Source organism: Lissotriton helveticus, chromosome 1_2 (assembly GCF_964261635.1).
Source record: "Lissotriton helveticus chromosome 1_2, aLisHel1.1, whole genome shotgun sequence".
Taxonomy (NCBI): Eukaryota; Metazoa; Chordata; class Amphibia; order Caudata; family Salamandridae; genus Lissotriton; species Lissotriton helveticus.
The window spans coordinates 376,040,399-376,059,710 of NC_136058.1; the positions used below are offsets into that span (position 1 = coordinate 376,040,399).

Consider the following 19,312-nt stretch of genomic DNA (forward strand, 5'->3'; position numbering starts at 1 on the left):
GTATTACTACCGGTCCCAGTGTATGAGACACATACATGACTTTTCTGTTGCCTGCTTAGCATAGCTCCCTGCTCCTCTGTAGGTGTGCTACCAGCCAGTAAGGCGTGTGCCTTGCCCATCAGATGTGTTATGTTAGACTTGACTTCTCTGTGAGCAAAGTCTCCCTCCCATAGCAGGTGCTTTCTCTGAACTCTTGACTTGTAAGACTGCTGGGAAAGGCCCTCCCTAGCCCCTCACTCAGATAGATACATTTACCTTCAGAGCTCAGCTTTGGAGAAAGAGATTGGGGAGAGAGCAAATAGGGGAAGGCCCATGGTGCACACTTTATTTTACATAAAAGCTGGGGCTTGTGGGAGGACAGGGACAAGAGGGTTCTCAGGGAAAGAAATCCCAGGAGTATTGATGGCTAGGCCCTGAAACACAACAATCCCGGATTGGCAAGGCACAATATGCCTGTGCAACAGGCCTGACCCTAGGCTTCCGGAGTTCTTGGTCACAAAAGGCTCCAGTGATCTAAGCCCGACCAGGGCTGTAGGCCGCGTTGGGAGCGCGTTAGGGACGCAGGGCGCAGAACTCTGCCCGTTTCACCCCAGCATTTAGGGGAGGACACAGAATCTGGGAAAGCCAGTGGGAAGGATTTTCCAGGAGGAGAGTTCAGTGAGATAATCTGAAACACAATAGTGCTGGTGATCTGGCGGGTGCATTCTGTGAACCACTTTTGTCGGGAGCAGCCTGCCATCATGCCCTGATAAACACAACTCTAGTCCCAAGCCAGTGACCTCAGCAAATGCAAAGACATTCATAGTTATAGTCTCCTGCATCTGATTCTTGCCATCTTCATGTGAAACGTTGGCGTTATCATGTCTGCTGCGCACACTTTGTTCATATGTGTACAATTTAAGTGTGTGCACCTGATCACTGTCTTGGGCAGAGCTCTGCCTGTGAACAACCCATGTGAAGCATTGGTGGTTCAGTGGTAGAATTCTCGCCTGCCACGCGGGAGGCCCGGGTTCGATTCCCGGCCAATGCAAGACTGCTTTCTTTTGACTTTGTTTTCGAAAGGAAATATATGACCTCAGTGGGGAATAAAATGGTAAGCAGTGACCCCGACGTGATTTGAACACGCAACCTTCTGATCTGGAGTCAGACGCTTATTTTCCCCTCCTCATATGCCTACAGTTGTATTACAGAGCTTGACCTTTTGTTTTCTATCCTAATTATGAAATTGACTGCAGGTGCCGAGAGAACGCAGAGAATTGAAATATTCAGGGAAAGGGTGTCCAGCAGGAGAGAGCAAAGGTATGTATCTGTTTTCCATTCAGGCAAAATAATACGTCCCTGGGTGGGCTTGAACCACCAACCTTTCGGTTAACAGCCGAACGCGCTAACCGATTGCGCCACAGAGACGAGTGACTACAGCATCTTTCCTTAGACTCAATATATATCTTGATATGTATGTGCCTGCCTGGAGCTTGTCTTATATAAGCCATCATCATGTGAAACTTTGGCGTTGTCATGTCTGCTGCGCACACTTTGTTCATATGTGTACAATTTAAGTGTGTGCACCTGATCACTGTCTTGGACAGAGCTATGCCTGTGAACTCCCCATGTGAAGCATTGGTGGTTCAATGGTAGAATTCTCGCCTGCCACGCGGGAGGCCCGGGTTCGATTCCCGGCCAATGCAAGGCTGCGTTCCTTTGACTTTGTTTTCGAAAGGAAATATATGAACTCAGTGGGGAATAAAATGGTAAGCAGTGACCCCGACGTGATTTGACCACGCAACCTTCTGATCTGGAGTCAGACGCGCTACCGTTGCGCCACAAGGTCCTTACACTTACAGCCTTCAAGCCAGATCAACAAATGCTGATGGCCTTTTGACTTATTTTCCCCTCCTCATATGCCTACAGTTGTATTACAGGGCTAGGCCTTTTGTTTTCTATCCTAATTATGAAATTGACTGCAGGTGCAGAGAGAACGCAGAGGATTGAAATGTTCAGATAAAGGGTCTTAAGCAGGAGAGAGCAGAGGTACGTATCTGTGTTTCATTAAAGTGTTTCATGCAGGCAAAAAGGATACTTCCCTGGGTGGGCTTGAACCACCAACCTTTCTGTTAACAACCGAACGCGCTAACCATTTGCACCACAGAGGTTAATAACTGTAGCACAGTTCCTGAGACTCAATATATATCTTGATAATTGTGTGCCTGCCTGGAGCTTGTGTTATATAATGCGTCTTTATGCCATACAGCATTTCTCATTTGCTTAGTGTCTTGTTATTGTTGGACGTAATGATGAATAGACTACTGTCTAATGGTCTTAGAGCCAGTATTACTACCGGTCCCAGTGTATGAGACACATACATGACTTTTCTGTTGCCTGCTTAGCATAGCTCCCTGCTCCTCTGTAGGTGTGCTACCAGCCAGTAAGGCGTGTGCCTTGCCCATCAGATGTGTTATGTTAGACTTGACTTCTCTGTGAGCAAAGTCTCCCTCCCATAGCAGGTGCTTTCTCTGAACTCTTGACTTGTAAGACTGCTGGGAAAGGCCCTCCCTAGCCCCTCACTCAGATAGATACATTTACCTTCAGAGCTCAGCTTTGGAGAAAGAGATTGGGGAGAGAGCAAATAGGGGAAGGCCCATGGTGCACACTTTATTTTACATAAAAGCTGGGGCTTGTGGGAGGACAGGGACAAGAGGGTTCTCAGGGAAAGAAATCCCAGGAGTATTGATGGCTAGGCCCTGAAACACAACAATCCCGGATTGGCAAGGCACAATATGCCTGTGCAACAGGCCTGACCCTAGGCTTCCGGAGTTCTTGGTCACAAAAGGCTCCAGTGATCTAAGCCCGACCAGGGCTGTAGGCCGCGTTGGGCGCGCGTTAGGGACGCAGGGCGCAGAACTCTGCCCGTTTCACCCCAGCATTTAGGGGAGGACACAGAATCTGGGAAAGCCAGTGGGAAGGATTTTCCAGGAGGAGAGTTCAGTGAGATAATCTGAAACACAATAGTGCTGGTGATCTGGCGGGTGCATTCTGTGAACCACTTTTGTCGGGAGCAGCCTGCCATCATGCCCTGATAAACACAACTCTAGTCCCAAGCCAGTGACCTCAGCAAATGCAAAGACATTCATAGTTATAGTCTCCTGCATCTGATTCTTGCCATCTTCATGTGAAACGTTGGCGTTATCATGTCTGCTGCGCACACTTTGTTCATATGTGTACAATTTAAGTGTGTGCACCTGATCACTGTCTTGGGCAGAGCTCTGCCTGTGAACAACCCATGTGAAGCATTGGTGGTTCAGTGGTAGAATTCTCGCCTGCCACGCGGGAGGCCCGGGTTCGATTCCCGGCCAATGCAAGACTGCTTTCTTTTGACTTTGTTTTCGAAAGGAAATATATGACCTCAGTGGGGAATAAAATGGTAAGCAGTGACCCCGACGTGATTTGAACACGCAACCTTCTGATCTGGAGTCAGACGCTTATTTTCCCCTCCTCATATGCCTACAGTTGTATTACAGAGCTTGACCTTTTGTTTTCTATCCTAATTATGAAATTGACTGCAGGTGCCGAGAGAACGCAGAGAATTGAAATATTCAGGGAAAGGGTGTCCAGCAGGAGAGAGCAAAGGTATGTATCTGTTTTCCATTCAAGTGTTTCATTCAGGCAAAATAATACGTTCCTGGGTGGGCTTGAACCACCAACCTTTCGGTTAACAGCCGAACGCGCTAACCGATTGCGCCACAGAGACGAGTGACTACAGCATCTTTCCTTAGACTCAATATATATCTTGATATGTATGTGCCTGCCTGGAGCTTGTCTTATATAAGCCATCATCATGTGAAACTTTGGCGTTGTCATGTCTGCTGCGCACACTTTGTTCATATGTGTACAATTTAAGTGTGTGCACCTGATCACTGTCTTGGACAGAGCTATGCCTGTGAACTCCCCATGTGAAGCATTGGTGGTTCAATGGTAGAATTCTCGCCTGCCACGCGGGAGGCCCGGGTTCGATTCCCGGCCAATGCAAGGCTGCGTTCCTTTGACTTTGTTTTCGAAAGGAAATATATGAACTCAGTGGGGAATAAAATGGTAAGCAGTGACCCCGACGTGATTTGACCACGCAACCTTCTGATCTGGAGTCAGACGCGCTACCGTTGTGCCACAAGGTCCTTACACTTACAGCCTTCAAGCCAGATCAACAAATGCTGATGGCCTTTTGACTTATTTTCCCCTCCTCATATGCCTACAGTTGTATTACAGGGCTAGGCCTTTTGTTTTCTATCCTAATTATGAAATTGACTGCAGGTGCAGAGAGAACGCAGAGGATTGAAATGTTCAGATAAAGGGTCTTAAGCAGGAGAGAGCAGAGGTACGTATCTGTGTTTCATTAAAGTGTTTCATGCAGGCAAAAAGGATACTTCCCTGGGTGGGCTTGAACCACCAACCTTTCTGTTAACAACCGAACGCGCTAACCATTTGCACCACAGAGGTTAATAACTGTAGCACAGTTCCTGAGACTCAATATATATCTTGATAATTGTGTGCCTGCCTGGAGCTTGTGTTATATAATGCATCTTTATGCCATACAGCATTTCTCATTTGCTTAGTGTCTTGTTATTGTTGGACGTAATGATGAATAGACTACTGTCTAATGGTCTTAGAGCCAGTATTACTACCGGTCCCAGTGTATGAGACACATACATGACTTTTCTGTTGCCTGCTTAGCATAGCTCCCTGCTCCTCTGTAGGTGTGCTACCAGCCAGTAAGGCCTGTGCCTTGCCCATCAGATGTGTTATGTTAGACTTGACTTCTCTGTGAGCAAAGTCTCCCTCCCATAGCAGGTGCTTTCTCTGAACTCTTGACTTGTAAGACTGCTGGGAAAGGCCCTCCCTAGCCCCTCACTCAGATAGATACATTTACCTTCAGAGCTCAGCTTTGGAGAAAGAGATTGGGGAGAGAGCAAATAGGGGAAGGCCCATGGTGCACACTTTATTTTACATAAAAGCTGGGGCTTGTGGGAGGACAGGGACAAGAGGGTTCTCAGGGAAAGAAATCCCAGGAGTATTGATGGCTAGGCCCTGAAACACAACAATCCCGGATTGGCAAGGCACAATATGCCTGTGCAACAGGCCTGACCCTAGGCTTCCGGAGTTCTTGGTCACAAAAGGCTCCAGTGATCTAAGCCCGACCAGGGCTGTAGGCCGCGTTGGGAGCGCGTTAGGGACGCAGGGCGCAGAACTCTGCCCGTTTCACCCCAGCATTTAGGGGAGGACACAGAATCTGGGAAAGCCAGTGGGAAGGATTTTCCAGGAGGAGAGTTCAGTGAGATAATCTGAAACACAATAGTGCTGGTGATCTGGCGGGTGCATTCTGTGAACCACTTTTGTCGGGAGCAGCCTGCCATCATGCCCTGATAAACACAACTCTAGTCCCAAGCCAGTGACCTCAGCAAATGCAAAGACATTCATAGTTATAGTCTCCTGCATCTGATTCTTGCCATCTTCATGTGAAACGTTGGCGTTATCATGTCTGCTGCGCACACTTTGTTCATATGTGTACAATTTAAGTGTGTGCACCTGATCACTGTCTTGGGCAGAGCTCTGCCTGTGAACAACCCATGTGAAGCATTGGTGGTTCAGTGGTAGAATTCTCGCCTGCCACGCGGGAGGCCCGGGTTCGATTCCCGGCCAATGCAAGACTGCTTTCTTTTGACTTTGTTTTCGAAAGGAAATATATGACCTCAGTGGGGAATAAAATGGTAAGCAGTGACCCCGACGTGATTTGAACACGCAACCTTCTGATCTGGAGTCAGACGCTTATTTTCCCCTCCTCATATGCCTACAGTTGTATTACAGAGCTTGACCTTTTGTTTTCTATCCTAATTATGAAATTGACTGCAGGTGCCGAGAGAACGCAGAGAATTGAAATATTCAGGGAAAGGGTGTCCAGCAGGAGAGAGCAAAGGTATGTATCTGTTTTCCATTCAAGTGTTTCATTCAGGCAAAATAATACATCCCTGGGTGGGCTTGAACCACCAACCTTTCGGTTAACAGCCGAACGCGCTAACCGATTGCGCCACAGAGACGAGTGACTACAGCATCTTTCCTTAGACTCAATATATATCTTGATATGTATGTGCCTGCCTGGAGCTTGTCTTATATAAGCCATCATCATGTGAAACTTTGGCGTTGTCATGTCTGCTGCGCACACTTTGTTCATATGTGTACAATTTAAGTGTGTGCACCTGATCACTGTCTTGGACAGAGCTATGCCTGTGAACTCCCCATGTGAAGCATTGGTGGTTCAGTGGTAGAATTCTCGCCTGCCACGCGGGAGGCCCGGGTTCGATTCCCGGCCAATGCAAGGCTGCGTTCCTTTGACTTTGTTTTCGAAAGGAAATATATGAACTCAGTGGGGAATAAAATGGTAAGCAGTGACCCCGACGTGATTTGACCACGCAACCTTCTGATCTGGAGTCAGACGCGCTACCGTTGCGCCACAAGGTCCTTACACTTACAGCCTTCAAGCCAGATCAACAAATGCTGATGGCCTTTTGACTTATTTTCCCCTCCTCATATGCCTACAGTTGTATTACAGGGCTAGGCCTTTTGTTTTCTATCCTAATTATGAAATTGACTGCAGGTGCAGAGAGAACGCAGAGGATTGAAATGTTCAGATAAAGGGTCTTAAGCAGGAGAGAGCAGAGGTACGTATCTGTGTTTCATTAAAGTGTTTCATGCAGGCAAAAAGGATACTTCCCTGGGTGGGCTTGAACCACCAACCTTTCTGTTAACAACCGAACGCGCTAACCATTTGCACCACAGAGGTTAATAACTGTAGCACAGTTCCTGAGACTCAATATATATCTTGATAATTGTGTGCCTGCCTGGAGCTTGTGTTATATAATGCGTCTTTATGCCATACAGCATTTCTCATTTGCTTAGTGTCTTGTTATTGTTGGACGTAATGATGAATAGACTACTGTCTAATGGTCTTAGAGCCAGTATTACTACCGGTCCCAGTGTATGAGACACATACATGACTTTTCTGTTGCCTGCTTAGCATAGCTCCCTGCTCCTCTGTAGGTGTGCTACCAGCCAGTAAGGCGTGTGCCTTGCCCATCAGATGTGTTATGTTAGACTTGACTTCTCTGTGAGCAAAGTCTCCCTCCCATAGCAGGTGCTTTCTCTGAACTCTTGACTTGTAAGACTGCTGGGAAAGGCCCTCCCTAGCCCCTCACTCAGATAGATACATTTACCTTCAGAGCTCAGCTTTGGAGAAAGAGATTGGGGAGAGAGCAAATAGGGGAAGGCCCATGGTGCACACTTTATTTTACATAAAAGCTGGGGCTTGTGGGAGGACAGGGACAAGAGGGTTCTCAGGGAAAGAAATCCCAGGAGTATTGATGGCTAGGCCCTGAAACACAACAATCCCGGATTGGCAAGGCACAATATGCCTGTGCAACAGGCCTGACCCTAGGCTTCCGGAGTTCTTGGTCACAAAAGGCTCCAGTGATCTAAGCCCGACCAGGGCTGTAGGCCGCGTTGGGAGCGCGTTAGGGACGCAGGGCGCAGAACTCTGCCCGTTTCACCCCAGCATTTAGGGGAGGACACAGAATCTGGGAAAGCCAGTGGGAAGGATTTTCCAGGAGGAGAGTTCAGTGAGATAATCTGAAACACAATAGTGCTGGTGATCTGGCGGGTGCATTCTGTGAACCACTTTTGTCGGGAGCAGCCTGCCATCATGCCCTGATAAACACAACTCTAGTCCCAAGCCAGTGACCTCAGCAAATGCAAAGACATTCATAGTTATAGTCTCCTGCATCTGATTCTTGCCATCTTCATGTGAAACGTTGGCGTTATCATGTCTGCTGCGCACACTTTGTTCATATGTGTACAATTTAAGTGTGTGCACCTGATCACTGTCTTGGGCAGAGCTCTGCCTGTGAACAACCCATGTGAAGCATTGGTGGTTCAGTGGTAGAATTCTCGCCTGCCACGCGGGAGGCCCGGGTTCGATTCCCGGCCAATGCAAGACTGCTTTCTTTTGACTTTGTTTTCGAAAGGAAATATATGACCTCAGTGGGGAATAAAATGGTAAGCAGTGACCCCGACGTGATTTGAACACGCAACCTTCTGATCTGGAGTCAGACGCTTATTTTCCCCTCCTCATATGCCTACAGTTGTATTACAGAGCTTGACCTTTTGTTTTCTATCCTAATTATGAAATTGACTGCAGGTGCCGAGAGAACGCAGAGAATTGAAATATTCAGGGAAAGGGTGTCCAGCAGGAGAGAGCAAAGGTATGTATCTGTTTTCCATTCAAGTGTTTCATTCAGGCAAAATAATACGTCCCTGGGTGGGCTTGAACCACCAACCTTTCGGTTAACAGCCGAACGCGCTAACCGATTGCGCCACAGAGAGGAGTGACTACAGCATCTTTCCTTAGACTCAATATATATCTTGATATGTATGTGCCTGCCTGGAGCTTGTCTTATATAAGCCATCATCATGTGAAACTTTGGCGTTGTCATGTCTGCTGCGCACACTTTGTTCATATGTGTACAATTTAAGTGTGTGCACCTGATCACTGTCTTGGACAGAGCTATGCCTGTGAACTCCCCATGTGAAGCATTGGTGGTTCAATGGTAGAATTCTCGCCTGCCACGCGGGAGGCCCGGGTTCGATTCCCGGCCAATGCAAGGCTGCGTTCCTTTGACTTTGTTTTCGAAAGGAAATATATGAACTCAGTGGGGAATAAAATGGTAAGCAGTGACCCCGACGTGATTTGACCACGCAACCTTCTGATCTGGAGTCAGACGCGCTACCGTTGCGCCACAAGGTCCTTACACTTACAGCCTTCAAGCCAGATCAACAAATGCTGATGGCCTTTTGACTTATTTTCCCCTCCTCATATGCCTACAGTTGTATTACAGGGCTAGGCCTTTTGTTTTCTATCCTAATTATGAAATTGACTGCAGGTGCAGAGAGAACGCAGAGGATTGAAATGTTCAGATAAAGGGTCTTAAGCAGGAGAGAGCAGAGGTACGTATCTGTGTTTCATTAAAGTGTTTCATGCAGGCAAAAAGGATACTTCCCTGGGTGGGCTTGAACCACCAACCTTTCTGTTAACAACCGAACGCGCTAACCATTTGCACCACAGAGGTTAATAACTGTAGCACAGTTCCTGAGACTCAATATATATCTTGATAATTGTGTGCCTGCCTGGAGCTTGTGTTATATAATGCGTCTTTATGCCATACAGCATTTCTCATTTGCTTAGTGTCTTGTTATTGTTGGACGTAATGATGAATAGACTACTGTCTAATGGTCTTAGAGCCAGTATTACTACCGGTCCCAGTGTATGAGACACATACATGACTTTTCTGTTGCCTGCTTAGCATAGCTCCCTGCTCCTCTGTAGGTGTGCTACCAGCCAGTAAGGCGTGTGCCTTGCCCATCAGATGTGTTATGTTAGACTTGACTTCTCTGTGAGCAAAGTCTCCCTCCCATAGCAGGTGCTTTCTCTGAACTCTTGACTTGTAAGACTGCTGGGAAAGGCCCTCCCTAGCCCCTCACTCAGATAGATACATTTACCTTCAGAGCTCAGCTTTGGAGAAAGAGATTGGGGAGAGAGCAAATAGGGGAAGGCCCATGGTGCACACTTTATTTTACATAAAAGCTGGGGCTTGTGGGAGGACAGGGACAAGAGGGTTCTCAGGGAAAGAAATCCCAGGAGTATTGATGGCTAGGCCCTGAAACACAACAATCCCGGATTGGCAAGGCACAATATGCCTGTGCAACAGGCCTGACCCTAGGCTTCCGGAGTTCTTGGTCACAAAAGGCTCCAGTGATCTAAGCCCGACCAGGGCTGTAGGCCGCGTTGGGCGCGCGTTAGGGACGCAGGGCGCAGAACTCTGCCCGTTTCACCCCAGCATTTAGGGGAGGACACAGAATCTGGGAAAGCCAGTGGGAAGGATTTTCCAGGAGGAGAGTTCAGTGAGATAATCTGAAACACAATAGTGCTGGTGATCTGGCGGGTGCATTCTGTGAACCACTTTTGTCGGGAGCAGCCTGCCATCATGCCCTGATAAACACAACTCTAGTCCCAAGCCAGTGACCTCAGCAAATGCAAAGACATTCATAGTTATAGTCTCCTGCATCTGATTCTTGCCATCTTCATGTGAAACGTTGGCGTTATCATGTCTGCTGCGCACACTTTGTTCATATGTGTACAATTTAAGTGTGTGCACCTGATCACTGTCTTGGGCAGAGCTCTGCCTGTGAACAACCCATGTGAAGCATTGGTGGTTCAGTGGTAGAATTCTCGCCTGCCACGCGGGAGGCCCGGGTTCGATTCCCGGCCAATGCAAAACTGCTTTCTTTTGACTTTGTTTTCGAAAGGAAATATATGACCTCAGTGGGGAATAAAATGGTAAGCAGTGACCCCGACGTGATTTGAACACGCAACCTTCTGATCTGGAGTCAGACGCTTATTTTCCCCTCCTCATATGCCTACAGTTGTATTACAGAGCTTGACCTTTTGTTTTCTATCCTAATTATGAAATTGACTGCAGGTGCCGAGAGAACGCAGAGAATTGAAATATTCAGGGAAAGGGTGTCCAGCAGGAGAGAGCAAAGGTATGTATCTGTTTTCCATTCAAGTGTTTCATTCAGGCAAAATAATACGTCCCTGGGTGGGCTTGAACCACCAACCTTTCGGTTAACAGCCGAACGCGCTAACCGATTGCGCCACAGAGACGAGTGACTACAGCATCTTTCCTTAGACTCAATATATATCTTGATATGTATGTGCCTGCCTGGAGCTTGTCTTATATAAGCCATCATCATGTGAAACTTTGGCGTTGTCATGTCTGCTGCGCACACTTTGTTCATATGTGTACAATTTAAGTGTGTGCACCTGATCACTGTCTTGGACAGAGCTATGCCTGTGAACTCCCCATGTGAAGCATTGGTGGTTCAATGGTAGAATTCTCGCCTGCCACGCGGGAGGCCCGGGTTCGATTCCCGGCCAATGCAAGGCTGCGTTCCTTTGACTTTGTTTTCGAAAGGAAATATATGAACTCAGTGGGGAATAAAATGGTAAGCAGTGACCCCGACGTGATTTGACCACGCAACCTTCTGATCTGGAGTCAGACGCGCTACCGTTGTGCCACAAGGTCCTTACACTTACAGCCTTCAAGCCAGATCAACAAATGCTGATGGCCTTTTGACTTATTTTCCCCTCCTCATATGCCTACAGTTGTATTACAGGGCTAGGCCTTTTGTTTTCTATCCTAATTATGAAATTGACTGCAGGTGCAGAGAGAACGCAGAGGATTGAAATGTTCAGATAAAGGGTCTTAAGCAGGAGAGAGCAGAGGTACGTATCTGTGTTTCATTAAAGTGTTTCATGCAGGCAAAAAGGATACTTCCCTGGGTGGGCTTGAACCACCAACCTTTCTGTTAACAACCGAACGCGCTAACCATTTGCACCACAGAGGTTAATAACTGTAGCACAGTTCCTGAGACTCAATATATATCTTGATAATTGTGTGCCTGCCTGGAGCTTGTGTTATATAATGCATCTTTATGCCATACAGCATTTCTCATTTGCTTAGTGTCTTGTTATTGTTGGACGTAATGATGAATAGACTACTGTCTAATGGTCTTAGAGCCAGTATTACTACCGGTCCCAGTGTATGAGACACATACATGACTTTTCTGTTGCCTGCTTAGCATAGCTCCCTGCTCCTCTGTAGGTGTGCTACCAGCCAGTAAGGCCTGTGCCTTGCCCATCAGATGTGTTATGTTAGACTTGACTTCTCTGTGAGCAAAGTCTCCCTCCCATAGCAGGTGCTTTCTCTGAACTCTTGACTTGTAAGACTGCTGGGAAAGGCCCTCCCTAGCCCCTCACTCAGATAGATACATTTACCTTCAGAGCTCAGCTTTGGAGAAAGAGATTGGGGAGAGAGCAAATAGGGGAAGGCCCATGGTGCACACTTTATTTTACATAAAAGCTGGGGCTTGTGGGAGGACAGGGACAAGAGGGTTCTCAGGGAAAGAAATCCCAGGAGTATTGATGGCTAGGCCCTGAAACACAACAATCCCGGATTGGCAAGGCACAATATGCCTGTGCAACAGGCCTGACCCTAGGCTTCCGGAGTTCTTGGTCACAAAAGGCTCCAGTGATCTAAGCCCGACCAGGGCTGTGCCCGACCAGGGCTGTAGGCCGCGTTGGGAGCGCGTTAGGGACGCGTAAAGGGACGCAGGGTGCAGAACTCTGCCCGTTTCACCCCAGCATTTAGGGGAGGACACAGAATCTGGGAAAGCCAGTGGGAAGGATTTTCCAGGAGGAGAGTTCAGTGAGATAATCTGAAACACAATAGTGCTGGTGATCTGGCGGGTGCATTCTGTGAACCACTTTTGTCAGGAGCAGCCTGCCATCATGCCCTGATAAACACAACTCTAGTCCCAAGCCAGTGACCTCAGCAAATGCAAAGACATTCATAGTTATAGTCTCCTGCATCTGATTCTTGCCATCTTCATGTGAAACGTTGGCGTTATCATGTCTGCTGCGCACACTTTGTTCATATGTGTACAATTTAAGTGTGTGCACCTGATCACTGTCTTGGGCAGAGCTCTGCCTGTGAACAACCCATGTGAAGCATTGGTGGTTCAGTGGTAGAATTCTCGCCTGCCACGCGGGAGGCCCGGGTTCGATTCCCGGCCAATGCAAGACTGCTTTCTTTTGACTTTGTTTTCGAAAGGAAATATATGACCTCAGTGGGGAATAAAATGGTAAGCAGTGACCCCGACGTGATTTGAACACGCAACCTTCTGATCTGGAGTCAGACGCTTATTTTCCCCTCCTCACATGCCTACAGTTGTATTACAGAGCTTGACCTTTTGTTTTCTATCCTAATTATGAAATTGACTGCAGGTGCCGAGAGAACGCAGAGAATTGAAATATTCAGGGAAAGGGTGTCCAGCAGGAGAGAGCAAAGGTATGTATCTGTTTTCCATTCAAGTGTTTCATTCAGGCAAAATAATACATCCCTGGGTGGGCTTGAACCACCAACCTTTCGGTTAACAGCCGAACGCGCTAACCGATTGCGCCACAGAGACGAGTGACTACAGCATCTTTCCTTAGACTCAATATATATCTTGATATGTATGTGCCTGCCTGGAGCTTGTCTTATATAAGCCATCATCATGTGAAACTTTGGCGTTGTCATGTCTGCTGCGCACACTTTGTTCATATGTGTACAATTTAAGTGTGTGCACCTGATCACTGTCTTGGACAGAGCTATGCCTGTGAACTCCCCATGTGAAGCATTGGTGGTTCAGTGGTAGAATTCTCGCCTGCCACGCGGGAGGCCCGGGTTCGATTCCCGGCCAATGCAAGGCTGCGTTCCTTTGACTTTGTTTTCGAAAGGAAATATATGAACTCAGTGGGGAATAAAATGGTAAGCAGTGACCCCGACGTGATTTGACCACGCAACCTTCTGATCTGGAGTCAGACGGTCTACCGTTGCGCCACAAGGTCCTTACACTTACAGCCTTCAAGCCAGATCAACAAATGCTGATGGCCTTTTGACTTATTTTCCCCTCCTCATATGCCTACAGTTGTATTACAGGGCTAGGCCTTTTGTTTTCTATCCTAATTATGAAATTGACTGCAGGTGCAGAGAGAACGCAGAGGATTGAAATGTTCAGATAAAGGGTCTTAAGCAGGAGAGAGCAGAGGTACGTATCTGTGTTTCATTAAAGTGTTTCATGCAGGCAAAAAGGATACTTCCCTGGGTGGGCTTGAACCACCAACCTTTCTGTTAACAACCGAACGCGCTAACCATTTGCACCACAGAGGTTAATAACTGTAGCACAGTTCCTGAGACTCAATATATATCTTGATAATTGTGTGCCTGCCTGGAGCTTGTGTTATATAATGCGTCTTTATGCCATACAGCATTTCTCATTTGCTTAGTGTCTTGTTATTGTTGGACGTAATGATGAATAGACTACTGTCTAATGGTCTTAGAGCCAGTATTACTACCGGTCCCAGTGTATGAGACACATACATGACTTTTCTGTTGCCTGCTTAGCATAGCTCCCTGCTCCTCTGTAGGTGTGCTACCAGCCAGTAAGGCGTGTGCCTTGCCCATCAGATGTGTTATGTTAGACTTGACTTCTCTGTGAGCAAAGTCTCCCTCCCATAGCAGGTGCTTTCTCTGAACTCTTGACTTGTAAGACTGCTGGGAAAGGCCCTCCCTAGCCCCTCACTCAGATAGATACATTTACCTTCAGAGCTCAGCTTTGGAGAAAGAGATTGGGGAGAGAGCAAATAGGGGAAGGCCCATGGTGCACACTTTATTTTACATAAAAGCTGGGGCTTGTGGGAGGACAGGGACAAGAGGGTTCTCAGGGAAAGAAATCCCAGGAGTATTGATGGCTAGGCCCTGAAACACAACAATCCCGGATTGGCAAGGCACAATATGCCTGTGCAACAGGCCTGACCCTAGGCTTCCGGAGTTCTTGGTCACAAAAGGCTCCAGTGATCTAAGCCCGACCAGGGCTGTAGGCCGCGTTGGGAGCGCGTTAGGGACGCAGGGCGCAGAACTCTGCCCGTTTCACCCCAGCATTTAGGGGAGGACACAGAATCTGGGAAAGCCAGTGGGAAGGATTTTCCAGGAGGAGAGTTCAGTGAGATAATCTGAAACACAATAGTGCTGGTGATCTGGCGGGTGCATTCTGTGAACCACTTTTGTCGGGAGCAGCCTGCCATCATGCCCTGATAAACACAACTCTAGTCCCAAGCCAGTGACCTCAGCAAATGCAAAGACATTCATAGTTATAGTCTCCTGCATCTGATTCTTGCCATCTTCATGTGAAACGTTGGCGTTATCATGTCTGCTGCGCACACTTTGTTCATATGTGTACAATTTAAGTGTGTGCACCTGATCACTGTCTTGGGCAGAGCTCTGCCTGTGAACAACCCATGTGAAGCATTGGTGGTTCAGTGGTAGAATTCTCGCCTGCCACGCGGGAGGCCCGGGTTCGATTCCCGGCCAATGCAAGACTGCTTTCTTTTGACTTTGTTTTCGAAAGGAAATATATGACCTCAGTGGGGAATAAAATGGTAAGCAGTGACCCCGACGTGATTTGAACACGCAACCTTCTGATCTGGAGTCAGACGCTTATTTTCCCCTCCTCATATGCCTACAGTTGTATTACAGAGCTTGACCTTTTGTTTTCTATCCTAATTATGAAATTGACTGCAGGTGCCGAGAGAACGCAGAGAATTGAAATATTCAGGGAAAGGGTGTCCAGCAGGAGAGAGCAAAGGTATGTATCTGTTTTCCATTCAAGTGTTTCATTCAGGCAAAATAATACGTCCCTGGGTGGGCTTGAACCACCAACCTTTCGGTTAACAGCCGAATGCGCTAACCGATTGCGCCACAGAGACGAGTGACTACAGCATCTTTCCTTAGACTCAATATATATCTTGATATGTATGTGCCTGCCTGGAGCTTGTCTTATATAAGCCATCATCATGTGAAACTTTGGCGTTGTCATGTCTGCTGCGCACACTTTGTTCATATGTGTACAATTTAAGTGTGTGCACCTGATCACTGTCTTGGACAGAGCTATGCCTGTGAACTCCCCATGTGAAGCATTGGTGGTTCAATGGTAGAATTCTCGCCTGCCACGCGGGAGGCCCGGGTTCGATTCCCGGCCAATGCAAGGCTGCGTTCCTTTGACTTTGTTTTCGAAAGGAAATATATGAACTCAGTGGGGAATAAAATGGTAAGCAGTGACCCCGACGTGATTTGACCACGCAACCTTCTGATCTGGAGTCAGACGCGCTACCGTTGCGCCACAAGGTCCTTACACTTACAGCCTTCAAGCCAGATCAACAAATGCTGATGGCCTTTTGACTTATTTTCCCCTCCTCATATGCCTACAGTTGTATTACAGGGCTAGGCCTTTTGTTTTCTATCCTAATTATGAAATTGACTGCAGGTGCAGAGAGAACGCAGAGGATTGAAATGTTCAGATAAAGGGTCTTAAGCAGGAGAGAGCAGAGGTACGTATCTGTGTTTCATTAAAGTGTTTCATGCAGGCAAAAAGGATACTTCCCTGGGTGGGCTTGAACCACCAACCTTTCTGTTAACAACCGAACGCGCTAACCATTTGCACCACAGAGGTTAATAACTGTAGCACAGTTCCTGAGACTCAATATATATCTTGATAATTGTGTGCCTGCCTGGAGCTTGTGTTATATAATGCGTCTTTATGCCATACAGCATTTCTCATTTGCTTAGTGTCTTGTTATTGTTGGACGTAATGATGAATAGACTACTGTCTAATGGTCTTAGAGCCAGTATTACTACCGGTCCCAGTGTATGAGACACATACATGACTTTTCTGTTGCCTGCTTAGCATAGCTCCCTGCTCCTCTGTAGGTGTGCTACCAGCCAGTAAGGCGTGTGCCTTGCCCATCAGATGTGTTATGTTAGACTTGACTTCTCTGTGAGCAAAGTCTCCCTCCCATAGCAGGTGCTTTCTCTGAACTCTTGACTTGTAAGACTGCTGGGAAAGGCCCTCCCTAGCCCCTCACTCAGATAGATACATTTACCTTCAGAGCTCAGCTTTGGAGAAAGAGATTGGGGAGAGAGCAAATAGGGGAAGGCCCATGGTGCACACTTTATTTTACATAAAAGCTGGGGCTTGTGGGAGGACAGGGACAAGAGGGTTCTCAGGGAAAGAAATCCCAGGAGTATTGATGGCTAGGCCCTGAAACACAACAATCCCGGATTGGCAAGGCACAATATGCCTGTGCAACAGGCCTGACCCTAGGCTTCCGGAGTTCTTGGTCACAAAAGGCTCCAGTGATCTAAGCCCGACCAGGGCTGTAGGCCGCGTTGGGCGCGCGTTAGGGACGCAGGGCGCAGAACTCTGCCCGTTTCACCCCAGCATTTAGGGGAGGACACAGAATCTGGGAAAGCCAGTGGGAAGGATTTTCCAGGAGGAGAGTTCAGTGAGATAATCTGAAACACAATAGTGCTGGTGATCTGGCGGGTGCATTCTGTGAACCACTTTTGTCGGGAGCAGCCTGCCATCATGCCCTGATAAACACAACTCTAGTCCCAAGCCAGTGACCTCAGCAAATGCAAAGACATTCATAGTTATAGTCTCCTGCATCTGATTCTTGCCATCTTCATGTGAAACGTTGGCGTTATCATGTCTGCTGCGCACACTTTGTTCATATGTGTACAATTTAAGTGTGTGCACCTGATCACTGTCTTGGGCAGAGCTCTGCCTGTGAACAACCCATGTGAAGCATTGGTGGTTCAGTGGTAGAATTCTCGCCTGCCACGCGGGAAGCCCGGGTTCGATTCCCGGCCAATGCAAGACTGCTTTCTTTTGACTTTGTTTTCGAAAGGAAATATATGACCTCAGTGGGGAATAAAATGGTAAGCAGTGACCCCGACGTGATTTGAACACGCAACCTTCTGATCTGGAGTCAGACGCTTATTTTCCCCTCCTCATATGCCTACAGTTGTATTACAGAGCTTGACCTTTTGTTTTCTATCCTAATTATGAAATTGACTGCAGGTGCCGAGAGAACGCAGAGAATTGAAATATTCAGGGAAAGGGTGTCCAGCAGGAGAGAGCAAAGGTATGTATCTGTTTTCCATTCAAGTGTTTCATTCAGGCAAAATAATACGTCCCTGGGTGGGCTTGAACCACCAACCTTTCGGTTAACAGCCGAACGCGCTAACCGATTGCGCCACAGAGACGAGTGACTACAGCATCTTTCCTTAGACTCAATATATATCTTGATATGTATGTGCCTGCCTGGAGCTTGTCTTATATAAGCCATCATCATGTGAAACTTTGGCGTTGTCATGTCTGCTGCGCACACTTTGTTCATATGTGTACAATTTAAGTGTGTGCACCTGATCACTGTCTTGGACAGAGCTATGCCTGTGAACTCCCCATGTGAAGCATTGGTGGTTCAATGGTAGAATTCTCGCCTGCCACGCGGGAGGCCCGGGTTCGATTCCCGGCCAATGCAAGGCTGCGTTCCTTTGACTTTGTTTTCGAAAGGAAATATATGAACTCAGTGGGGAATAAAATGGTAAGCAGTGACCCCGACGTGATTTGACCACGCAACCTTCTGATCTGGAGTCAGACGCGCTACCGTTGTGCCACAAGGTCCTTACACTTACAGCCTTCAAGCCAGATCAACAAATGCTGATGGCCTTTTGACTTATTTTCCCCTCCTCATATGCCTACAGTTGTATTACAGGGCTAGGCCTTTTGTTTTCTATCCTAATCATGAAATTGACTGCAGGTGCAGAGAGAACGCAGAGGATTGAAATGTTCAGATAAAGGGTCTTAAGCAGGAGAGAGCAGAGGTACGTATCTGTGTTTCATTAAAGTGTTTCATGCAGGCAAAAAGGATACTTCCCTGGGTGGGCTTGAACCACCAACCTTTCTGTTAACAACCGAACGCGCTAACCATTTGCACCACAGAGGTTAATAACTGTAGCACAGTTCCTGAGACTCAATATATATCTTGATAATTGTGTGCCTGCCTGGAGCTTGTGTTATATAATGCATCTTTATGCCATACAGCATTTCTCATTTGCTTAGTGTCTTGTTATTGTTGGACGTAATGATGAATAGACTACTGTCTAATGGTCTTAGAGCCAGTATTACTACCGGTCCCAGTGTATGAGACACATACATGACTTTTCTGTTGCCTGCTTAGCATAGCTCCCTGCTCCTCTGTAGGTGTGCTACCAGCCAGTAAGGCCTGTGCCTTGCCCATCAGATGTGTTATGTTAGACTTGACTTCTCTGTGAGCAAAGTCTCCCTCCCATAGCAGGTGCTTTCTCTGAACTCTTGACTTGTAAGACTGCTGGGAAAGGCCCTCCCTAGCCCCTCACTCAGATAGATACATTTACCTTCAGAGCTCAGCTTTGGAGAAAGAGATTGGGGAGAGAGCAAATAGGGGAAGGCCCATGGTGCACACTTTATTTTACATAAAAGCTGGGGCTTGTGGGAGGACAGGGACAAGAGGGTTCTCAGGGAAAGAAATCCCAGGAGTATTGATGGCTAGGCCCTGAAACACAACAATCCCGGATTGGCAAGGCACAATATGCCTGTGCAACAGGCCTGACCCTAGGCTTCCGGAGTTCTTGGTCACAAAAGGCTCCAGTGATCTAAGCCCGACCAGGGCTGTGCCCGACCAGGGCTGTAGGCCGCGTTGGGAGCGCGTTAGGGACGCGTAAAGGGACGCAGG

The 19,312-nt window shown here is 47.5% G+C and overlaps 28 non-coding genes across 28 annotated transcripts; 16 read left to right on the forward strand and 12 right to left on the reverse strand.

The window, feature by feature from the left end:
• The first annotated feature begins 959 nt into the window (after positions 1 to 959).
• On the forward strand, positions 960 to 1,030 carry TRNAG-GCC (transfer RNA glycine (anticodon GCC)). Its single transcript has one exon. It is a non-coding gene; the product is annotated as a tRNA-Gly (tRNA).
• Positions 1,031 to 1,333: 303 nt separating this feature from the next.
• On the reverse strand, positions 1,334 to 1,407 carry TRNAN-GUU (transfer RNA asparagine (anticodon GUU)). Its single transcript has one exon. It is a non-coding gene; the product is annotated as a tRNA-Asn (tRNA).
• A 207-nt stretch (positions 1,408 to 1,614) lies between these two features.
• TRNAG-GCC (transfer RNA glycine (anticodon GCC)) lies at positions 1,615 to 1,685 on the forward strand. Its single transcript has one exon. It is a non-coding gene; the product is annotated as a tRNA-Gly (tRNA).
• A 71-nt stretch (positions 1,686 to 1,756) lies between these two features.
• Positions 1,757 to 1,828, reverse strand: TRNAW-CCA (transfer RNA tryptophan (anticodon CCA)). The gene has a single exon. It is a non-coding gene; the product is annotated as a tRNA-Trp (tRNA).
• A 1,456-nt stretch (positions 1,829 to 3,284) lies between these two features.
• TRNAG-GCC (transfer RNA glycine (anticodon GCC)) lies at positions 3,285 to 3,355 on the forward strand. The gene has a single exon. It is a non-coding gene; the product is annotated as a tRNA-Gly (tRNA).
• A 316-nt stretch (positions 3,356 to 3,671) lies between these two features.
• TRNAN-GUU (transfer RNA asparagine (anticodon GUU)) lies at positions 3,672 to 3,745 on the reverse strand. The gene has a single exon. It is a non-coding gene; the product is annotated as a tRNA-Asn (tRNA).
• Positions 3,746 to 3,952: 207 nt separating this feature from the next.
• TRNAG-GCC (transfer RNA glycine (anticodon GCC)) lies at positions 3,953 to 4,023 on the forward strand. The gene has a single exon. It is a non-coding gene; the product is annotated as a tRNA-Gly (tRNA).
• A 1,599-nt stretch (positions 4,024 to 5,622) lies between these two features.
• Positions 5,623 to 5,693, forward strand: TRNAG-GCC (transfer RNA glycine (anticodon GCC)). Its single transcript has one exon. It is a non-coding gene; the product is annotated as a tRNA-Gly (tRNA).
• Positions 5,694 to 6,009: 316 nt separating this feature from the next.
• TRNAN-GUU (transfer RNA asparagine (anticodon GUU)) lies at positions 6,010 to 6,083 on the reverse strand. Its single transcript has one exon. It is a non-coding gene; the product is annotated as a tRNA-Asn (tRNA).
• A 207-nt stretch (positions 6,084 to 6,290) lies between these two features.
• TRNAG-GCC (transfer RNA glycine (anticodon GCC)) lies at positions 6,291 to 6,361 on the forward strand. Its single transcript has one exon. It is a non-coding gene; the product is annotated as a tRNA-Gly (tRNA).
• A 71-nt stretch (positions 6,362 to 6,432) lies between these two features.
• TRNAW-CCA (transfer RNA tryptophan (anticodon CCA)) lies at positions 6,433 to 6,504 on the reverse strand. The gene has a single exon. It is a non-coding gene; the product is annotated as a tRNA-Trp (tRNA).
• Positions 6,505 to 7,960: 1,456 nt separating this feature from the next.
• On the forward strand, positions 7,961 to 8,031 carry TRNAG-GCC (transfer RNA glycine (anticodon GCC)). The gene has a single exon. It is a non-coding gene; the product is annotated as a tRNA-Gly (tRNA).
• A 316-nt stretch (positions 8,032 to 8,347) lies between these two features.
• TRNAN-GUU (transfer RNA asparagine (anticodon GUU)) lies at positions 8,348 to 8,421 on the reverse strand. Its single transcript has one exon. It is a non-coding gene; the product is annotated as a tRNA-Asn (tRNA).
• Positions 8,422 to 8,628: 207 nt separating this feature from the next.
• TRNAG-GCC (transfer RNA glycine (anticodon GCC)) lies at positions 8,629 to 8,699 on the forward strand. Its single transcript has one exon. It is a non-coding gene; the product is annotated as a tRNA-Gly (tRNA).
• A 71-nt stretch (positions 8,700 to 8,770) lies between these two features.
• On the reverse strand, positions 8,771 to 8,842 carry TRNAW-CCA (transfer RNA tryptophan (anticodon CCA)). The gene has a single exon. It is a non-coding gene; the product is annotated as a tRNA-Trp (tRNA).
• A 1,456-nt stretch (positions 8,843 to 10,298) lies between these two features.
• TRNAG-GCC (transfer RNA glycine (anticodon GCC)) lies at positions 10,299 to 10,369 on the forward strand. Its single transcript has one exon. It is a non-coding gene; the product is annotated as a tRNA-Gly (tRNA).
• Positions 10,370 to 10,685: 316 nt separating this feature from the next.
• Positions 10,686 to 10,759, reverse strand: TRNAN-GUU (transfer RNA asparagine (anticodon GUU)). The gene has a single exon. It is a non-coding gene; the product is annotated as a tRNA-Asn (tRNA).
• A 207-nt stretch (positions 10,760 to 10,966) lies between these two features.
• Positions 10,967 to 11,037, forward strand: TRNAG-GCC (transfer RNA glycine (anticodon GCC)). Its single transcript has one exon. It is a non-coding gene; the product is annotated as a tRNA-Gly (tRNA).
• Positions 11,038 to 12,664: 1,627 nt separating this feature from the next.
• TRNAG-GCC (transfer RNA glycine (anticodon GCC)) lies at positions 12,665 to 12,735 on the forward strand. The gene has a single exon. It is a non-coding gene; the product is annotated as a tRNA-Gly (tRNA).
• Positions 12,736 to 13,051: 316 nt separating this feature from the next.
• Positions 13,052 to 13,125, reverse strand: TRNAN-GUU (transfer RNA asparagine (anticodon GUU)). The gene has a single exon. It is a non-coding gene; the product is annotated as a tRNA-Asn (tRNA).
• A 207-nt stretch (positions 13,126 to 13,332) lies between these two features.
• TRNAG-GCC (transfer RNA glycine (anticodon GCC)) lies at positions 13,333 to 13,403 on the forward strand. The gene has a single exon. It is a non-coding gene; the product is annotated as a tRNA-Gly (tRNA).
• Positions 13,404 to 15,002: 1,599 nt separating this feature from the next.
• Positions 15,003 to 15,073, forward strand: TRNAG-GCC (transfer RNA glycine (anticodon GCC)). Its single transcript has one exon. It is a non-coding gene; the product is annotated as a tRNA-Gly (tRNA).
• A 316-nt stretch (positions 15,074 to 15,389) lies between these two features.
• TRNAN-GUU (transfer RNA asparagine (anticodon GUU)) lies at positions 15,390 to 15,463 on the reverse strand. Its single transcript has one exon. It is a non-coding gene; the product is annotated as a tRNA-Asn (tRNA).
• A 207-nt stretch (positions 15,464 to 15,670) lies between these two features.
• Positions 15,671 to 15,741, forward strand: TRNAG-GCC (transfer RNA glycine (anticodon GCC)). Its single transcript has one exon. It is a non-coding gene; the product is annotated as a tRNA-Gly (tRNA).
• Positions 15,742 to 15,812: 71 nt separating this feature from the next.
• On the reverse strand, positions 15,813 to 15,884 carry TRNAW-CCA (transfer RNA tryptophan (anticodon CCA)). Its single transcript has one exon. It is a non-coding gene; the product is annotated as a tRNA-Trp (tRNA).
• Positions 15,885 to 17,340: 1,456 nt separating this feature from the next.
• TRNAG-GCC (transfer RNA glycine (anticodon GCC)) lies at positions 17,341 to 17,411 on the forward strand. Its single transcript has one exon. It is a non-coding gene; the product is annotated as a tRNA-Gly (tRNA).
• Positions 17,412 to 17,727: 316 nt separating this feature from the next.
• TRNAN-GUU (transfer RNA asparagine (anticodon GUU)) lies at positions 17,728 to 17,801 on the reverse strand. Its single transcript has one exon. It is a non-coding gene; the product is annotated as a tRNA-Asn (tRNA).
• A 207-nt stretch (positions 17,802 to 18,008) lies between these two features.
• On the forward strand, positions 18,009 to 18,079 carry TRNAG-GCC (transfer RNA glycine (anticodon GCC)). Its single transcript has one exon. It is a non-coding gene; the product is annotated as a tRNA-Gly (tRNA).
• Positions 18,080 to 19,312: the final 1,233 nt, after the last annotated feature.